Raw genomic sequence first — 23105 nt, 5'->3', positions numbered from 1 at the left:
TTGGTTTTTCGACTGACTTCAAGGGACATTCACTTACTCTCACACCACAATCCTTAGGCAAATTACTTCGTATAAAACAAGGAGAGTTTGAATGCAATCCTGTTGAAAAACAGTGGATTATGGACCAGGACTTCACTCTGCGGGAATTTTTGCCACTTGTCATGAAAGATCAACCCATATATTTTGGAAATCACCCAATTTACAAACAACTTAATCTTTAAGCCTCGATCCTACACAAACTGATTGTTTTTCCTAGAGCCGGATCATATAACCATATTTCATTCTTAGATTGTTTTGTCATGTGGTGTTTGTTCAAAGGAAAAAAGTTGGATTTGGCTAGTCTTATGATTAAGTGGATGATAATGAAGACAGAAGCTCCTCGTATTGCTCTTCCCTATGGTGGGATTTTATCCTTGGTATTTGCATATAATCAGGTCATCACACCATCCTCCAAATTTGTGAAACGGACCCACTATGACTTATTTTCTTCCACTACTCTAAAACTAATGGGTTATAAGAAGTATACACAAGGGTGGTTTTATAGAGGAAATAGACAACCTCAACTAGCTCCTAAGGATCCTATTCCTGGTCCACAAAAAGCAGACATGCCTTCATGGTTCCTCGCGTTCTATCATCATTACTCCAGCTTCAATAATGAAATGAGAGTAGGACTTAATGCCTTCGGTCATTAATGTGCAATCTCAATGTTCCTCACTTGATTAGCGTCTTGATAAAATGGAATAGCATCTTACTAGCTCCTCCCGGGGTGTAACCCCTATGGACATCAGTTCTGCACCGCCTAGTGATGTTGTATTTGATGAAGAGTTTGAGGAAAATGAGGAGAGTGGTCAAGCTTCCAAGGAACAATCTACTGAGGAATCTGAAGAAACTAAGAAAGAAGATGACACAGCTGCAGATAATGCAGATGATGCTACCGGAACTGATCATGATGTTTGATCTAGATTTTTTTTTTTTTGTGATGTTTATTGACTTTAAGATTGTCACTTTTTGCATTCTTTTTGTATTACTATGGATGAATTGTAAACCCTTCTTTTGAATATGCTATGCCCATTATTGGTTTATATTTTTTTTCTTTGTATTACTTTTTTTGAATGATGTCAAAAGGGGGAGTATCATTATGAGCAAAATAAGATTACCTACTTGATGCATGATATCTTATGAACTTAATGCTACAATACTACTTGATGCATGATATCTTATGAACTTAATGCAATAATGAACATTGAAGATATTTTCATGATGCTATAATGAGCTTTGAAGATATTTTCATGATTATGCTTACCATAAAGGGGAGCCTTTTAAGGTTCACTCTCTTTTTACTCCTTATTTGTCATCATTAAAAAGGGAGAGATTATTGGCCTAGCAAGGCTTACGATGTAATGACCTGCTTATTTTACAAATTTTTTTTTTCTTTTTCATAATAATATCCAATATAATAGTTCTGGCAAATCATAATCAACCTGGACCCATGAGTGTCAGGGAAATACCTGAAACACAACACCGATTCCTAAGCAACAGGAAACGTAAAATCATATACATATCAAATTGTCCAACCAACACATTACTAGAGTCTTACTACAATTGTCATATACTTACACGTATCCCAAAACATCCAAAAGTGGCCTAGGGTCATCACCCAAAAATCTGTTAGACTCTAGCAAAAAGACTTACCCTTCAGATAGGATAAAACAGTTGAACTCTAACATTGTGGATCTTTATCTGCTCTTCTATCTGGAGCTCCTGAAATGTTTAGATAATTGGGGTGAGACACCTCTCAGTAAGAGAAATAAACTAATATCAGTGTGTGGCAACATGAGTAATTTTGTGATATATATATAACAGTATAAAAATTATACTTAGTAAATCTACCCATATCGTATTTGTGGAAAGCATATTTTATCATATCATGGTATAATATACTGGATTTCTATACATATAAACTATCTCATATAACTATACATAGAAAACACCCTGGATGGATAGTTGGCTGGTGTCATGTCTTACCCCCGACATGACTGGGTTGTGTGGCCCGAAGGCAGGACCTAGCAATGGCTGGCCGACTATGCTAAATTAAAAAAAAAGTCTGTAAGTACAATGGGTCTGCCCCTCCTAGTCCAAACACTAGAGAGACGCCTGCGCTACAATAAACCACATCGACTGCCGATCTCCTACTACCTCGTACGGCAAGTGGTAACACTAACATAATCATGATTGTGATCATATAGCTACGGTACCATGCTCCGTGAAAACCTAAACCAAACCAACCAGCTTCTGATAACATATAACATATTTCTAAAAAATGATACATGGCTATTTCATAATAATAACTTTCAAGTTGATATCTTCATATAATTTTGCATAACATATCATAAAAATCTTCGGCCCTTACGCCAATATTTCATATAAAATCCTTAGCCCGTATGCTGACATATCATATAAAAATCTCGGCCTGTACGCCGACATATCATATAAAACCCCCAGTTTGAAAAATCTATGTATCATTTTAACATTTTCCTGGAAGCAGTAAAAACATACTTATTTTGTAAACATAATATTTCATCATCATAATTTTCCATGGCAAATTTTACTCATGCCACACAAAAGAGGTATTAATTATATTTCTGATCAACAACATTATTTCCAACATAATTCTACAACATACATATTTATTTGAAATTAAATGCTGTAAAAATAATAAATACATTTTCATAAAATCCTGACTTAGTTTATCCTCTTACCTGACTTCTGAGAAGCCCCTAAATAATCAGTCCTACACCTGCAAGATTCCTCATTCAACACCCTATAAACAACATCGCCCCGAACAAAATTTCAGTATTTCTTCAAGTACTACATATTCTATAACTGTAGGGAAGTCAAATACCAAATAAAAAGTCATACTATGAACTTGGGATGGAGTCCAAGTTAGCCCCACCAACGATCCACTCCACCAGACTTGAAGAGAAGTTCCCTAGAAGTGTCGTGGCGGCTTCAGATCATCGATCCGATGAAGAATGGACCCAGAATCTTAGAGAGAAGGGAGGAAAACCAAAGAGGAGAGAGAAACACTATTTTGTATAAAAAAATCTTCACTAAAATCCTAGTTTAGGGTTGTTTATACACTTACCCTCATCGACAAGCCACATCATTTCGTCAACGAGGATATGAAGGGTATTTGTCGATGAAATTCAAAGCTGAAAATAGCCCCTTGGTATCTACTCAAATACAATACGGATGTCCCCATCAACGATCTCATTAAGCGTGTTCATCAATGAGACCCCTATTAAATTCCAGTTACAATTTCTTTTCTCTCCTCCTTCTATTATTTAATTAATATAATTCACCGGGTCTCTACATTTTGTTAACCTTATAGGTCATATCTCATTTTGATTATGACAAATACTCTGATATTTAATGTTTGATGAGTTTGAGTGCAGGACCAATCGAAAGTATCACATGGTGCAAGCATATGAGCTTAAAGAAAACGAAGACTCAAAATGTTTATTCATTATAATTTATATTTATCATTTGGGTCTGTAATAGTAAGATAGGAAAATGGTCTATAATAATTAATGTCTTACCTGCATGGTAGGTTGGATAAGCTCAAAAGCATAGATGGACCTTAGGGAACACCCTTCGGTCGACTGATGCTGAATTTTTTTGGTATCCTAAAGAAGACCTACAATAACATTAGGACACCCAAACATGCATATATATATATATATATATATATATATATATATATATATGGTTAAATGGAATGGGTGATTACATGATTAAATAGAACCGAAAAGCACTTAAGTTGCATGTTCGGTCGACGTACTGCACAAGTACAATATCACTTGGTCGACCGAACCAAGACCAGGTCAACACTTTGACCACTGCCCAGCTGACCGAGCCATGCCAGTTCATTCTCACTCGGTCAACCAAACTCCCTCAGAGTCAATCATTTGACCATACGGTCGATCGAGCCCAAAATGTAAGCCAACATCCTGGTCGATCAAGTTCCCACATGTGAGAACTTAACAATCTGGTCAACCGAACTAGTTAGTTCAAAAGCTCTCGGTCGACCAAACCACGCCAAAAAGGAAAATCACCTCTGGAACCTGGCTAACCGCTCGACCAAACTTCTAGTTCAATTCTTACTCGGTCAACCAAACGTGCACAACTCGGTCAACTGAACCTTGTTTCGGTCAACCAGAACTCTCGGGTTGCGATAGTATTTTTTTTCCAAAGTTAAATTTTTGAATGGGGTTAATTATGTTAAAATATTTTTAAAAAATCTTAACCCTATATGTCTTGAACGGTTATATTTTTGGAGAACTCTATATGTACCCCTTCACTTGCAAAAATTAGCATGATATTAGCAAAATAATTAGCAAATATCCTCTGAATCTTAAAAAGCCTATTTTTCATATTCAAGCTATATACTCCCATTCTTACTCATCCATATTGCAAATACCACTTAGTAAGAGTGCTATTGTGTTCATCTCACCAAGCTTAAACTCTCACTTGCTCGTTTTGATTGAGATTAATTTTTCTTTAAGAGTAAGCTTCTAGTTTTTTCTAGGTGGCTTTGTAAATAAGCCTTTCATAGGAAAACTTCTTAGAGCTTCTGAGTTTTGCATTTTCATTGTAATACTCAAGAGTTCATCTTGTATTTTGATTGTTAAAAAATTTTATACATCATTTTCAAAATATCTCTTGTGCTCATATTTGGGAAATATATATATATATATATATATATATATATATATTGAGATATTTGCTTGAGTGCTAAAAGACCTTTGTTATACCTTTTGATTGAGATTATCATTTTACTACAAAGATCAAATAAATATTTTACAAACCATTGTTTGAATATCTCTTGTGATTTATATTGAGAAAAATTAGTTGTTGAGATATTTGAAGTGTGCTTGTAATATTTTTTTGTGCATTGTGATTGAAATCATTATTTAACACAAAATCATATCATTTACACTCTCACACACCGATTGCAATATTTGCATAAATATTTGAGAGTAGACACTTAGACTACACCGAACTTATCAAATCCTATCTTTTGGTAGTGCATTGATTATACTGTGCGTATTGTAGTACATATCTGCTTAGTTGAGAAGCACATTTGTTGTACACAAATTCTCTTAAGAAATCTAGTGTATTCCAGGCGTGGCCTGAGGGGGCAGTAATCCAGCCTGGAAAGATTGTATAGGTTGAGGTCAGCCCTGTGTTAATTGACCTGATTGTAAATGTTGAGGTCAGCCTTGTGCTAATTGACCTAGTTGTTTAGGTGTCGCTCCACCCATTAAGTAAGCCTATAGTGGTAATCCTTGTACTTGTTAGCCAAGGCGGGGACGTAGGCACTTTGACCGAACCTCGATAACATATCGCTTTCATCATTTAGTTTTTTCGCACTTTACTTTACTGTCGTGTATGTTTATTTATTGATTGCATAGATTGACCTTAGGCTTGTGTAATACTATTGTTAGTGGATTGACCTAGGGGATAAAATTTTTAAATACCAATCATCCCCCCCCCCCTCTTGTGATTGCACCAAAGCTAACAATTGGTATCATAGATTCGTAACTTAGACCTAAACGTTATTTAGTAAAAGATCATGATGGCTCGTATTAGTGCTTCCCTTTCATGTGAGGGATGACTTGTCACACACCCACTAGTATTCTGGGGTGATAACTATGCTATCTGGAAATTTAGAATGACTGTGTATGTGAAAGCTTTAAATTGGAAATTTTGGAATGTCATTGATCGGGGTGATTGTGTGCCTGTTAAATCCATTGGTTGTACTAGTGTTCCTAAATCTGTGTATGAATTGAATGATCATGATAGGAACCTAGTGCAGGTAAATTTTGATGCCATGAATACTTTATTACATGCTTTAGATTCTAATGTTTTATGTGAGGTTATGGCGTGTAGTAATGCTTAGCAGATCTGGGATGAACTTGAGAGGAGATATGGAGTGTCCATGCAAAAGGAAGACATCTCTCTGTATGACTCATGCTCCACTAATCTTAAGGGAGGTAACCAGTGTTTTGTTGCTTTAACTAATAATGAAGTTATCTCTATTCCTTCTGCTTTAGTTGAAAAATATGAAAATGATTCATATGCTAAATTGAATGATATGTCTGATTGTGAATCATATGATAGCACTGATAGTGAGAGCATGCCTACTTATGAAGAATTGCAAGTTGAATATGTTAGAACTCATAAGTCTCTTGTTAAAACACTTGAACGCTACAATGTTTTGAAAAACAAGAATGAGGCATCATTGAAAGAACTTGAATCACAAATTCTTGTTAATAAAGAAAAGGATTTGAAAATCACGAATTTGGAAAACAAGAATGCTATGCTGCAAAAAGAGCTTAAAGACGTAAGATCCCAACTTACAATTGAAAATGAAAAAGGATCTTTATATCCATGATCTTGAAAATAAAGCAAACAATATGTCTAAAGAATTTATAAAACTTTAGAATGTTTGCAAAGGTCTAGAGAACTTGAAAATCCATGATTTAGAAAAGAAAATTGAAGACTAGTCTAAGATCATGCATACATTCACTAGAGGTAAAGAAAATTTTGGCAAACTCTTAAGTTCACAAAAGATGACCTTAGACAAAGAAGGAATAGGTTATAATGGGATTGAAAATAAGAAAAGAAAGAACCTATATATATGGGGTACTTTGTAAAAGAATCAAAGCACTATGCTAGTACCTCCTCCAGTCCATGCACTCACACCACATGTGTCTTATGTAAAAAGAAGGGACACATAAAATTTGATTGCATGTTTAAAAGAAAAGGTGTGAAATCCAAACGAGTATGGAGAGTCAAAGAATCACCGACTCCTAACCCATCAAGAACAAAAGATAGAAAAATAGTATGGGTTATTAAGAAAACAAACCCCTTGAAATTCAAGGAAGAATTTACTCAAACAGGAATTACATGATCACATAATTCTTCCTTAGCATTTAGGATTAGCCATAGTGGGTAGTGTTGAATAAGGGCTTAGGAAGTGGTTCGGGTTGAAAATGTAAAATCTTAGTATATGTCCTCTATTCAAAATTTTACAAACTAAGGATCTTGAAAAATTAAGCCAATTCATAAATTCAAGCAAAATAACCAATATGAAATTAATGCATATATTCAATGGTCGAACTATGAAATTATTGGTTACTTGAATAAAAATCCACTTCCAAATGGACATGGCATGTTTGCCTTGTATTTAAATTTTAAATTTCTTAACTCACGCTTAAATGTGAATATCTAAAGTTAAGCATACTCTATCCTTTGCACAAGTTTGAGTTTTAGGAAATGAAGTTAAAAATCTTGTCCTAAACTCATCCTGAGAGCCTAAAATGCCTAATAAAATGTTTAGTCATCACTATAGGCTTGAAACACTATTGATCATAAATTCCAAATATTTCTGGTGCTTATTAAAAGACATCCTTCCATAATCAAAATTAGAGGAAACCACTAAGGGATTCTAGTTTCACTGATTAATTAAAATATTCTTTTTTGTGCTTAAAATATAAAAATGTTCTAATTTTGGTTCACCATATCCTCTACAAGGAATCTTTACCAACCACGATCACATTAGGTAAAGTTTTCATCCTATTCTATGGTTCATATCCTTACTCAAAATAGTGATCATACTTAAAGGATACTTTCCAATCACCAAAGAGCTGCAGTCAAAATTCATATACTTTAGAGCTCTTTGCTAAAACAGTTAGGACAATATCTTTAGACTTCCTATCCTGAAAAATGTCCTACCTATCTTAAATACTCTTCTGAAGATAGTAGAAATTTACTTATTAAGAGTATTCAATTTTCCTCCTAGCTCTCAAACTTTATATAAAATCATTTAGAGTTTCATCCTCATGAATTAAGTTAAATGGCTAAAATGATTAATATAGGTTTCAATCTAGATGATAGAACAAAATTCAAAGAAACCTATGCATGAACGATAATAAACACAAGCCATTTGAACTGGTGCCTCTTACACGCATTGAAATTCATATCAAAAGAGGCAAATATAGGCTCAGAACTCTCAAAGAAATATACAATTTTGACTTTTTGGTCTGTTAAGCCTAAGAACTCAAAGCCAAGCATATATTTTTAAAAATCTAGATCTCTTGCCTAAATGATTTGAAAAATAGCACTACAAAAAAATTTGTTTTTAATGACGAAAGTATTAGTGACGAATTCCATTTCATCACTAATAATAGAGCATTAGTGACGGTTTAAGCAGCCGTCACTAATACAACACTATTAGTGACGGTTTTAAACCGTCACTAATACTTTCGTCACTAAAAATAGAGCGGTAAATAATTTTTGCGGGAAAATTTTATCGAGAAAATATTAACGACGATATCAGGGTATTAGTGACGGTTATAACACCGTCATTACTGGTGTTTTTAGTTAAAAAATATAAAAAAGAAATAGTTAAGGGTATTAGTGACGGTTTGGGAGTACTGTCACTAATAAGTGGGTATTAGTGACGGTTTCAAAACCGTCACTACTAGTGTTCTTATTTAAAAAATTATTAAAACGAAATATTTAAGGGTATTAGTGATGGTTTTGAAACCATCACTAATAGTGTTTTTATTTAAAAAACTATAAAAAAGAAATATTTAAGGGTATTAGTGACAGTTTGGGAGTACTGTCACTAATAAGTGGGTATTAGTGACGGTTTTGAAACCATCACTACTAGTGTTCCTATTTAAAAAATGATAAAAATGAAATATTTAAGGGTATTAGTGACGGTTTTGGGGAACCGTCACTAATAAGGGTATTAGTGCCCACGCCCGCATGGCCCACACACCCCACTCGACCCCTCCCACTCCAATCCCAGGCCAACCGACCCAACCCTAAATCCCTAATCACCTAATGCCCACAGCCCAATTCAATTGGAGCCCTAGCTGCCTGCTGTCGATTCTTCATTTGAGCATGACGAATGTCTCTGCTCAGAGAGCCAACATGAGAGGAGAGAGTGACTGAGTGAGAGACCCTTCATTCTGGCCTTCTTCTTCGACCCTTCGAAACCCTCTGGCCTTTGTGAGTTGGTCTTCCACACTGCGAACCAGCAGGAGCCCTTCGCAAGTTCGTCACTTCGTCAGGAGCTTCGCAAGTTCATCGTGGACATTTTCAAACCAGAAGGAGCTCCTCGCACGCTCGTCTTTGAGCGTTTGTGAGTTCGTGAGTTCATTTGCGTCGAAGTTCGAATTTGTAAGTATTCTTCTTCTTCTTCTACAAATCTGCTTTTTTGCTTTCCATGTTCATCAGTTTTTTAGTATGTTTAGCCTTAATGATGGGGAGCTTGAGGAACTCTCTCATGTGGTTCTTGGATTCATTTATATTAGAAGTGCATCAAGGGGATGCCATCCCCTGATACAAAACATCAACCACTTTGTAGAGTGTCACATACATCAAGGATTGCACTAAGATCATTAACAATTTGCCCACTAAGCCAGCTGGAGTAAACAGCAGTCCACTGCTCTCTGCAAATCTGAAGTGGAGTAGTTGTATCTCAAGTGCATTGTAGTCAGATTTAAATTACAGAAAGACTATGGTAAAAATAGATAAACAAAGAGCAAATTGAAAATTTGAGCAGATAAATGGGCTCCCTAGATCTTGAAGTTTGTTGTCTTTTTTGTATCTCTGTTCCCCTTTTCACTGACTGGCCTTCTTAGTTCCGTAGTTTGCAGATTTGTTAACATGCAGACATTTGACATATCAATTTTTGGGGATAAATAAAAATCTGGTATTGGTATTCATACATAAAAAAATTCCCATAAATACGATTTCTGTATCCAGGCTAGTACATTAGAGAAACACAAGTTGGTCTCTGATTTAGTCTCTACGCTGTGAATTTCCCAACGTTGCTAATTATCTGATATTCATAAACACAAAGTCTCTCAAGTACTGAAGACAGAATGGGTCTCCATTTACTCTTAAACAGAGCAGCCCACTCATAACTATATAAAATGATTTGTTGGCAAATAATATACTTTGTGATTTGGTATTTTGACTGCAAAGCAATTTGTCATTTGCACAGAATAAAGCAAACTCTAACACAAACCATTGAACCTAACACCTCATTTGGCATTGAAAGCATAATCAGAGAAGGAATCTTGGACTTCTTGAGAAAAATAACTTGTTGGCTTTCCCATTCTTTATCATTTTTTAATGAAAAAAAATATAAACACAGAAGCAGACTTGATCTTCCCACAATCAAAATCTGCTTCAAACATTTAAATTTAAACACATTAGCTTATGTTGAAAGCTGAGTACTACTTATAGCATTCAATTTTTGTTTTAATATGCGGAGATAGTTCATTTTCTAGATCATATGCATATAATTTTTCTAGTATTATGATTCTATCTGGAGTGTTTTTATCTGCTTGCCAATCCTTCATAATGTTTTTGGAATTATCAAGGGTGGCAAATAAGTACTCAGTGTTCAGTTAACCATTAAAAGCTATATAAATTTCAAAAAGAACCATTAAAAACTTTATAGAATTCATATGGTTCATTTCTACCTTGGGCCTCAAGATTTGCAAATGTTGTACAATTGTTTAGTAGTGAGGAAGCAGCAAACACTAAGCTAAACCCTCTAAATGTGAGGAAATAGGCCAAGGGCCAAGGACAAAAAGAAGAGGGTATATGCATTATAGGCAGCAATGCTTCTATAATCTGCTTTTATATAATTGAAGCATTATCTTGATATCGCGTCTGTGTATCCCATTATCTAAATTTCTTTAATGCTTCTAATAGTTGCAGGAATTAAAACATTGAACAAGTGAAAAAAAAAAAAACAAAAACAATTGCAAACTATAGTGATGCTCCCTCCAAATACTTATATGAAAAAATTTAAAGCATTGGGAATGATCTTTTATGGTGTATGTTTTAAATATTTTTGAAGATTTCATTTTCGTTTCAGTGAAATTAGAAATTTGCAATGCTTAGCAGTTCTCTCTGTCTCTCTTGTGAAAAGTCTCCTAATTTCTAAACCCCAGTCTTGGGCGGGTACCATACCTTGCGATCCTAGTACGTTGAATTGACTCGGTAAACCATTTGCTAATCTCATGAGGGATGTAAGGGTGCCCCTATATCCAAACTGTAAAAAGTTCTCAAAATTAGAGTTTCTGATAAAGTTGCTTCATGTAAGGACAATGCATGGGTTATCTCAGAGTGCATTCAACATGCATTTAAGCCTCATTAAGGTAGCACTGCCAGAGGGTGAAACACTTCCCAAGTCTTTTTATGAGGCGAAGATATACATGCTTGAATTGGGTCTCAGCTACACTTTAATACATGTGTGTAGGTATGATTGTGCACTCTTTTATGGTGAACATGAAAATGCGAACGAGTGCCCAGAATGTGGTGAACCGAGGTATAGAACTAATCAAAAGAAGGGTAAAAAGATTCCCAAAATAGTTTTGCGATATTGTCCATTAATCCCGCGGCTGCAACAATTGTATATGTGCAAAAAGACTGCTACAGATATGAGATGGCATCAAGAGAAACATCTTCAAGATGGAGACACCCTTAACCATCCAGCGGACTCCGAAGCTTGGGCTGAATTTGATAAAATGCATCCGTGGTTTGCTAGTGATCCTCGCAACATCAGACTTGGCCTTGCTTCAGATGGGTTCAATCCTTTCGGTAACATGACCAACCCATATAGCATGTGGCCAGTTATGATAATGCCATACAATATGCCGCCATGGCGATGTATGAAAGAACCTTTCATTTATATGTCTCTGCTGATTCCAGGACTGAGAGCACCTGGTAATGATATTGATGTTTACCTGCGTCTGTTAATTGACGAGTTGAAAGAATTATAGGAAAAAGGAGTGGAGACATTCGATGTGCAAACCAGGACAACATTTTGGATGCATGTTGCAGTCTTGTGGACAATTAATGATTTCCCCGCATATGGCAACCTGTCAGGTTGGAGCACAAAAGGTTATTTAGCATTCCCAATATGTAATAAGGATGTTGGGTCCTTATCCTTGAAGTATGGATGCAAGTTATGCTTTATGTGTCATCGCCTTTTTCTACGAACTGGACATCCTTGGAGGACTCATGGTGTCCGAAGCTTCAATGGAAAACCTGAACGAAGGTCGCCGCCAAAGCGGCTAAGTGGGGAAGAGATATTAAACCAGCTAAGGTTGATCGAAGATGTGAAATTTGGGAAACCACAGACTACTAGAAAAAGAAAACGCGCTGAGTGGGAGTTGAATTAGACAAAGAGAAGCATCTTCTTTGAGTTGCCATATTGGAAAGATCTTCTACTACGCCACAAATTAGATGTCATGCACATTGAAAAGAACATTTGTGAGAATGTCATTGGTACATTGCTTGATATAAATGGGAAGACAAAGGACACCGCAAATGCTCGCCGAGATATGGGAGACATGGGAATACGACCTGAGCTGCACCTGTTTCATGATGGGGACAAAATTCTGATTGCATCAGCTTGTTACACATTCACGAAGGATGAGAAGAATAAATTCTTCGACTGGTTGAAATCAATGAAGTTCCCCGATGGATATGCATCGAACATAGCTCGATGCATAAACACGAAGGAAGGGAAGATTCTAGGAATGAAAAGTCATGACTATCACGTCCTTCTACAATGAGTTCTACCCATTTTCCTTCATGGACACTTGACTGAAGATGTTCACTCGGTTCTGATTGAGCTAAGAATCTTTTCTCGGCAGTTGTGCTTAAAAAAATTAAGCTTAAACGTACTTGAATGGTTAGAGGATGACATCATGATTATACTATGCAAGCTGGAGAAAATTTTTCCGCCAGCATTCTTCGTTGTGATGGTCCACCTAGCTGTCCATTTACCAAGGGAGGCCATAATTGGAGGACCGGTTCAATATTGTTGGATGTATCCTATTAAGAGGTAAAGTATAAAGTCCTTGTATAATGGTCATGTGATTTGGGATTTTGAATTTTTTTTTTCTTCATTGTGTCTACGAGTCTATAATGCTACGTAAAATGCACAAGTTCTTGTCGACTTTAAAGGGGTACGTACGCAATAAGGCACGACCGGAAGGTTCAATCATTGAGGCGTACATTGACAGTGAATGTCTTGCATTTTGCTCAATGTATCTACATGATATTGACACAATGTTCACTCGTGATGAGTAAAATGCAGACGTTCATACTATTAATGTCGAAGATGAAGAACCCAGAAGCTCTATATTTCGAGAAAATGTTCGCCCTCTCGATGCACGAGTTTACGATTTCATTGACATGGACGACCTAGAAAAGGCTCATTTTTACGTCCTCAACAATTGTGATGAAATTGTTCCATATATCGAGTATGTTGTTCCAAAATCCTTACTTTGCATTGTATTTACATATGCATATTTATATACTTTCTTGACATTAACATGTACTACTGTTGCATATAGCGAACATAAAGCTAAACTCCTATCACAAAATGAACGGAATGTTGACGAAAGACATAAGAAGGAGTTTATCAATTGGTTTGGGAGTCGTGTAAGTAACAAAAACTGTTTCAGTTAGAAGCAATGTATGGTTTCACTATTGACGGTATTCTTCTAAACTCCTGTTTATTTTATAGATGAAAGTCATGTTTTACAATAAGGAAGCAATGGCAAGTAAAGATTTGTATGCGTTGGCATGTGGCCCTAATCAACGAGTTAACCGCTACAGCGGTTACATTGTTAACGGGTTATGATTTCATACAAAGTCCCTCGAACTGCATAGAAGAACCCAAAATTCTAGGGTTGCGGTGCTAGGCACTGAAGGAGATGAAGATATTGACTACTTTGGTGTGTTGGATGAAATTATAGAGGTTAGCTATGGACCAAACAGAGTCGTCCGCCTGTTCAAGTGTACCTGGTGGGACATTGGTAATAAAAAGACTGGGATAAACACCGATGCCTACTTCATCAGTGTCAATTTTAGCAAGACCTAGTATCAAAATGACCCTTTTGTGCTTACGACGCAGGCAGAACAAGTGTTTTACCTTAAAAACACCAAATTGAAGGGTGAATGGCATGTGGCCCAAAAGATTCCTCTTCGAAGTTTGTACACAATTGTAGAAGTGGCAGATAGTGAGATGAGTGCCAGTGAGGCTGCATTCCAAGAAGATGAGCCATCTGTCAACGCAGCAGCACAATCTGAAACTGATGTTGTCGAAGAAGGCACTAATCCTATGCCATTGCATAGGGATGGTGCTAGGACCAAACACGTAGGAGCTGCTGACATTACAATTGAACATGTTGTAGACGTTCACTTCATCGACGATGAGGAAACTGATGGGGAAGATGAAACAGGGATTGAGTACTGTAGTGAAGAGGAAGACACTATAGAAAGTGAGGATGACATGGATATTGAGGATGTATAGGGGGGGTAAGCATGTTATTTTTGTCACTATGTATCTGATATGTGTAAATAACTTAAGAATTCATGTCTGCTGCATCCATCTAATATTCGTACTTCATCTATGTACTTGTCTATTTTTGTCACTATGTATCTGACATGTGTAAATAACTTAAAAATTCGTTATTATTTGTAGATATGGCACCAGGAGGTCAACGTCGGAGACTTTCTTTCAGGCCCACTACTACATCGCATGAGGATGATCCGACATCCTCAAGACTGGCGGAGCTCGTCGGTACTAATACGGCTACACCATTGTCTGAGCCATCGGCACCTCGGCCATACATGGAAACCACTTATGCGACTGACACACAGGGTGAGTTGCTAACCGTCATGAGCAGTGTTGGTATGGATACGATTCATTTATTTACATGTAAACTATTGATGATAGTTATTCACGTGTACGATTATAATGTTGTTTTTAAATTAACTCTATTTTCAGCATCTACGTCCACAGTCAGGTCAGGCCGTGGTGCAGCAAAGAACATGTCGCTAAAGAAGTACCTGGATAGGACTAAACAGTGGATTCAGACCGACATTCCTCCAGGATACACCGCCCTGCTAAACGATTGGTGCACCGCATGGACGAGGGAGCTCGGCATTATATGCCGACAATATGCTCTAATCACCGCATTCAGCTGGCCCCAGGTGACTCAAGAGCAGTCCATTTTGGTAAGTTCCCTAACCCTATATAATTGTTTTTAATTTCAATGTTTTTTTACTTTTAATATACTAACCAATTAACAACTGTCTAACATTGTAATTGTATTACGTATATATGTAGGAGGAGTTTGATATGGACATCCTCGAGGATGACCATGTGAGGAGGGCGGTCGATGTCCAATTGTGTAATAAATTTAATAGTTTTCGCTCAAAAATGCGCTCTCATTTTCGAGCGATGGGAGATGAAGCTGAAGCGCGGCCATACGATAAGATATCCCAAGAAGATTGAGACGTGGTCTGTTGCCATTTTCGCGACCTGTGCTATCAGGTGATGTGTTTGTATTCTAATCACTAATTTTTCAGAATGATGTCCCTAATATGTCGGCATAACATCTTCCTTCCAGGCCATATGTGAAACAAATGCTGCGAACCGCAGCAAACTCCCTACGATGCATTGCGGTGGATCGAGGCTATTTATAAATCATCACCAGGTAATTACTATATATAAAATTATCTGACCATTACATGACATAATAGTAATGATGACTTATATGCTAATGTAGCGTGATCCCGAGACTGGCACAGAGGAGCTGCTGTCGGATCTGTATCAGAGAACACACCAACGGCGATCAGGGGAGTGATGCAAGGGTGCGCAGGATCGACATGTAAGTGAATCGAAATATTTAGTTTATTACTTTATTCAAAAAATCAAAGTTGTAGTCTTACTTATTCCTTTTTATCATTTTCATGATTGAAATTAGGCACGGATGGTCGAGCTGAGGGATGCACCTGTTTCAAAGGGGAGTCCGCACATGACAGATTTCGAGATCACTTCCCAGGTGCTTGGGCAACGAGGGGGGGGGCTGGGTGAAAGGTCTTGGAAGTGGATACATCGCCCCAACAGCATCATCATCCATGGGTGCGGCGACTCGTGCAGAGATGGAACGACAGTGTCGAGAGGCCGAGTATGATAAGCAGGAGATGGCTTGACAGATGTAGAGGATTGCTATGGAGAACGCGAACTAAGATCGGACCTCTCCACCGTTTGAGCCCAGATGCAAGCCATGATGGATTGGCAGGCATGGTTAAAGCAAAGGATGCGCCGATTTGGACAAGATGATGCGAGTGGCTCCTCTAATTGATTATAAGGTATTATGATCACAAATTGAGTTTCATGTTAAATCATGCTAGTCTAGAATGCCTCCTACATGGCGGATGCAGTTGATGTGTATTGCATGCTTGTAGTTGATATACTTTCTGGTGTGCCTTCAACTTCTTATAATGCTCTATTTGAATTTATCAACTTATTATATGCTATGCTCATTTGGCAGGCACTTAGGTGTGGGAATATATGAAGTTTGAAGATGCTTAAGTTTCCATTTGTTGGATGAGGAGAAGATAAGGCAGTGTAATCAATGGGGAAGGAGAGAATGAAGTGGAATTGGACTTGTGGGTTAATGGGCATTTCTGAAAATGTGACAGGTTTGAACTCAGCTTATGTAAAAACGTTCTTTTTTCTTTTTTGTCAACTCATGATATGCTATGGTCATTAATTTGGAAGTCACTCAGGTGGTACAATTCATGAAGTTTGAAGAAGCATCGAAAACATCTTCGAGACATAGTGGGATGACAACTGCAGGGGCAATTCCTGTCCCTCAGTTGCCAAAATTACAAGAAAATGTGTGCAACTTCTTCTTTTTGGGGGGGGGGGTCGGGGGTTAAACTAACTGAGCACAGCCTGCATGGCTTCTGTATAGTTGCTGGATTTGTTCTATGTGTTGGACAATTTGAATATTTAGAAGTAATAGTCGAGGTAGTAGTGGTGATAAGCAATAAAATCTTATGTTTAGTTTTTCCAAAACAACTGACTATAACTAAGATTTTACTGCTTATCACCACTACTACCTTGACTATTACTTCTAAAGATTCAAGTTGTCCAACACACGGAACAAAATCAAGCAACTATACAGAAGCCATGCAGGCTGTGCTCAGCTAGTTTAACCCCTGACCCCCCCCCCCCCAAAAAAGAAGAAGTTGCATACATTTTCTTGTAATTTTGGCAACTGAGGGACAGGAACTGCCCCTGTAGTTGTCATCCCATCATGTCTCGAAGATGTTTCTGATGCTTCTTCAAACCTCATGAATTCTCCCACCTGAGTGACTGCCAAATTAATGACCATAGCATATCATGAGTTGACAAAAAAAGACGTTTTTACATAAGCTGAGTTCAAACCTGTCACATTTTCAGAAATACCCATTAGCCCATAAGTCCGATTCCACTTCATTCTCTCCTTCCCCATTGACTACACTGCCTTATCTTCTCCTCGTCCAACAAATGGAAACTTAAGCACTGTTCTCTGCTATTTAATTATATTTTGAATTTAAGATATGGTTGGCATGTATTACTGTTGTGAATATGCTAGATGGTTGCATGCAAACCTAGAATGCTTCCTGTATGGCGGATGCAATTGATGTGTATTGCATGCTGGTAGTGGATATAGGTTCTCGTGTGCCTTGAACTTGTTATAAATGCTCTATTTGAACCTATCAAATGCAGGTTTTATGGGAAAACGTCCAATTTACAAACGACATGCTGTCGAAATTGCGTTAAAATTTGACCAAACAAAAAGAAAAGATAGGCTTAGTCGTTTAATGTTAAAATATTTTTGAAAGGATGAGTGAATCTTAGGAATCATAATAAATAAGGCAACATAGACTTAGTTAATTTAGAACGGACATTCATTAGATATTGCAATCCATATTGGTGGTTCACAAAAGCATTAGATAAATAGCCCCCTGTCCAATTCCTCCACGTAACACCTGACCCCTTCCTTAAAGGCACTCTATCCAAAAACTCACAACTAGCTCAATCACACGCCTTCTCAAAATCAGAAAATATAATTTGAACACAATGCCCTTTTTCTCTGTATGACGAACATCCTACCACTTAAATGTCTACTAAAAATAACATACACAATCTGCCTCTCTCCAACAAAAAACACTTTGTGCAAAAGAAATAGTATTACTAATGAGGAGGTTAGACTTCACGTTCAGAGTCCAATACTCCAAAAATATGGCATCACATTTTTTAACTCATCAAAAATCTCCTCGACATCATTTGGGAACACAAATTGGACTCGTGGCCAATATCGAAGCATCTATAGCATTTCAAGTTTACTTGGGGCTGTTTTACCACTATTATCGCTGGTTGGTTGGTTAGCACGCAGAAGGGCTGCTATCGTAGTTGGTGCACCACTGTTGTGTTTTTCAAAATGGAACAATGGTCTCATCAACATATAGGTGAACAAGTTCTATCCTCTGAGGTAGGGCATGATTTGTGCCTTCCACAGAAGATAATTTTCATGGTTTAATTTGACAGCAATGAAGTTTGTGGGGAAGGAAAGAGAGACATTAGAGTTTGTGGTAAGGGAATAATTTGTTCAGGATTTTCAATCATTGGAGAAAAGTTTTATGAGCTTTGGACTAAAAGACCTGGAACGATGGACTGTCCTAGCTAGCTTTGATACCATGACAAAAACAGAGAAAATAAAATAACATTGAGAGGAATTGTATCATTCTCATATATGTAATATTTGATACAGACATGGTATTTATATACATCAAGAAGGAATATTTTGTGGCATATCTCAGTATTTAACTGAAAATTATTCTGGACGATTCTGACTGTAACAAAAAATATTTGATGATGAGCTGTCATTTGAGGTCTGATCATGTGTGGCACCCTTATTGCTAATAAAGTGTAATAGAATTGAACTCATTCCATTTTAAAAATCCAATATGGTTACTTGGCATGAATAGAAGTGTAAGTGAATCTAATATTTTCTTATTTTAATCAATTGTTCGTATTTAAATGAAAAATTATAAAAAAAAAAGGGCAATAACAGTACTTCTTTTCAAATGTTTATAGATTCTCACCAAATCTGACAACCACTTTTTGTACAAAATTTCTTTTTATTTTTATTTTTAAAATTGTGAATCTGGTTAATCCTATTTGTTTGTATATTTTTCCAAGCATAATATTTAAACTAAAAATAGAACTACAAAAATGTGATTTACAAATCCCTCTACTAGGCACTGCCTCTATGCATTTCTAAAAGAATCAATTTATAGTTTTTTTCTTAAAACATATAATAATCTAGTTTACAATGAGCTGAAGAAGGATACATATTTGAGGCAAACAAGTGATTCAAGTAAAGGATCAGAGCAAAACAAACAGTATTTATTAATCAGTTCAGCTGTTCAAAATTTTATTTATTTAGTATTATTAATTAGAAACTGTACTGATGTTGCCTAAAATAAAATAAACAAGGCCCATCTCTTTGAGGAGAGATCCATTAATTATTAAGGAGATGGAAGGACAAACACAATATGTGGGTCTCCCCATCCCAATAATCCCAATGATGTGATTTATTTATTATGCCTGTATATGTGGTAGGTAGTGATTTATTTTCAAAAACCGTATACTAATTTTTTTAACTTTCTTATTTTATAGGGTTTGCAACTGTGACAATGTTAGGACAATGTCATGTAGCTCGAATGCAGTTTTCCACTTTTTTTTTTTTATCTGAACAAATGAAATGTATTTAAATTTGAATTTTTATAATGTATTTGTATTTAAATTTGAATTTTTATAATATATTTGTATTTGAATTTGAATTTTTATAATAAATGTATTTAAATTTGAATTAGAATTTTGAATAATTTAATAATTTTATTGCAATTATGGTTTAATGTAAATGTAATTTAATTACATATTTTTACATGAATTAATCATTGGAAAAAAAAAATTAACATCACTATTAATTATGCAATTTAAGTATTAGTGACGATTTCAAAATTGTCACTAATATGCTTTAGAGACGGTTTAAAATTGTCACTAAATCCTAAGTGACGGTTCTGTAAAGCAATAGTGACGGTTCTAAAATTGTCACTACTAATAGACCAATAGTGACGGTTTTAAAAATCGTCACTAATAATAAATCAATAGTAACGATTTTGAAATCGTCACTAATAATAGAGAAATAGTGACGAGTTCAAAATCGTCACTAATAATAGAGCAATAGTAACGATTTTGAAATCGTCACTATTAATGAGTAATCGTGATGATTTCAGAATCGTCACTAATAATTGAGCAATAATGACGAATTTAGCAGCGTCACTAATAATGGATAATTAGTGATGGTTTTACAACCGTTACTAATAATAGAGCAATGGTGACGATTTTGAAACCGTCACTAATACTATGGCTTTAGTGACGTTTTTTGTCGATCAAGTGTGGAATCTCTAGTGACGGGCTTAGGTCTTTAGTGATGGTTTTATTCCATCACTAATACTCCATTATTAGTGACGGTTTTAATCCGTCACTAATACTCTTTTATTAGTGACGGTTTGAAAAATTCGTCACTAATAAGTATTAGTAACGGTAAATATAGCGACAAATTGAAAACTGTCACTAATACTCATAGAACCATCACTAATACTAATAGTGACGGTTTTGTGAGTATTAGTGACGGTTTAAAACCGTCACTAATAACCTTATTTTTTGTAGTGTAAGAAAAATACAGTAAATAAGTTGAGTGCATAATTGAGGGGGAGCATTCATCTTTCATATCTATACTCATTAAAATGCTCTCAATTTTTTTCTATGCTTATATGTCTGTATGCTCTTGTGAGAACAACTCTACACTAATCTCACAACTATCCATTGTTAGTTATTGTTCATATCATCCATTGGATAGTTCATTTCTTTTATGAGTTGTTGATTAAACTACTAGAAAGTATGCTAGTGTTGAAAGCCTCCTGCATGGCGGAAGTAGTGATATAATTTGCATGCTAGTTGTGGATATTAGGTTGTTACTTGCTTTATATAATTTATTAGTTGAAAACAACCTACTATCAGGTACAGGTTTTATGGGAAAATGTCCTATATACAAACAACATGCTACCAAAATTTCGCCAAGATTTTCCTATATAAAACCATGTGTTAAAGATGATTATGATGAAATTAACGTTAAAATATTTTTGAAAGGATGAGTGAAAACTAATTGAAAATTAAGTTTCATTCTTACATAATCATCAGGTAGTTAGAGGAGCTCAACTTCATTCCTATAGAAAGATCATAAACGACTCACATGCATCATTTTGTTTGTTGAAATATTGAGGCTCTTCTAATATCCCTGAACATTATATCCTGTGATTTGATATGAAATGTTCTTGGGTCATGAATTGCATAGAATGCCTTGATATCTATTTCCGATGTAGTTGTTGTCTATAGGGATGGCTATACTGATTAGAGATAAATATTGTTAATAAATATCTAGTATAGTTGTTGAAAAATGGTTTGTGTGCTCACTTATACTTTGTCATATTCAATGAAATCAATCCCTTGCAAAGTATAAGTAATTTATAGTATCCAAACAATAATTCAAATTGATAAGGGGAGCATCTAAAATTAAAATGTCTATCATATTATACTCACAAACTTTTGAGGCTTAGATATGTTTTAAATATAGTGTGGCATGTGCTTAAATGAAATGATTTTTGTGAAAATCTTAAGCTGATATTCATTGCTTTGCCACAAGTTGTTTGTGTTTGCCATATGAGCTTGCATGTGATTATTAAATTTTTAGGATCATCATGGTTGTGGCTTTTTGGTTATATTCTTGTATGTGCTTAATTGACAAATCAGAAAATAGGTGCTTGCTTGATCTTTAAAGTTTTTTTTCAGCGAGCAACCCCTAGTTTTTTAAACAAACATCATAAGGGGGATATATATATATATTGTAATACTTTATGGCAATAACTATTTTCAAAACTCAAATTTTTTCTCTTGCCTGATCATCATTGTTGCGGCTTTCTGGTTATATTCTTGTTTGTGCTTAATTGACAAACCAGAAAATTGGTGCTTGCTTGATCTTTAAAGTTTTTTTCAGCAAGCAACCCCCAGTTTTTTAAGAAAACATCATAAGGGGGATATATATATATACATATATATATATATATATATATATATATTGTAATAATTTATGGCAAGAACTATTTTCAAAACTCAAATTTCTTCTCTTGCCTAATCATCATGATTGTGGCTTTCTGGTTATATTTTTGTATGTGCTTAATTGACAAACTAGAAAATTGGTGCTTGCTTGATCTTTAAGGTTTTTTCTCAGCAAGCAACCCCCAATTTTTAAGCAAACATCATAAGGGGGATATATATATATTGTAATACTTTATAACAAGAACTATTTTCAAAACTCAAATTTCTTCTCTTGCCTTATTATTATTATTATTATTATTATTATTATTATTATTATTATTATTATTATTATTATTATTATTATTATTATTATTATTATTCTTGTTATTGTTATTGTTATTCTTATTATTATAATTATTATTATTATTATTATTATTATTATTATTATTGTTGTTGTTGTTGTTGTTGTTGTTGTTGTTGTTGTTGTTGTTGTTATTTTTATTTTTATTTTTATTATTATCATTATTATTATCATTATTATTATTATTATTATCATTATTATTTTTATTTTTATTATTATTATTATCATTATTATTATTATTATTGTTATTAATATTATCATTATTATTATTATTATTATTATTATTATTATTATTATTATTATTATTATTATTATTATTATTATTATTGTCATTATTATCATTATTATCATTATTATTATCATTATTATTATTATTATAAAATTGCATAACTAGTTTGGTAACGTCATATGAAAATGCATGCGAACTTGTTAGACTGTTTTTATGCTCAAACCTTCTTTTTTTTTGTATCATATGTCGTGGGCATTTAGCTCAATTCTTCCACGGGTCTTATGATACGTTTCAATTGCAAATGGTTAGTGTATATGCCTATAGTATAACCTTGTTTTCATGTCATTTAAATGATTTAAATAACTAGTTATATTGTTTGTGTGCTTAATTGCTGAGGTTAT

Source organism: Malania oleifera, chromosome 1 (genome assembly GCF_029873635.1).
Source record: "Malania oleifera isolate guangnan ecotype guangnan chromosome 1, ASM2987363v1, whole genome shotgun sequence".
NCBI lineage: Eukaryota > Viridiplantae > Streptophyta > Magnoliopsida > Santalales > Ximeniaceae > Malania > Malania oleifera.
The sequence above is the reverse complement of the archived record's forward strand: the minus strand, read 5'-3'. Positions refer to the sequence as shown.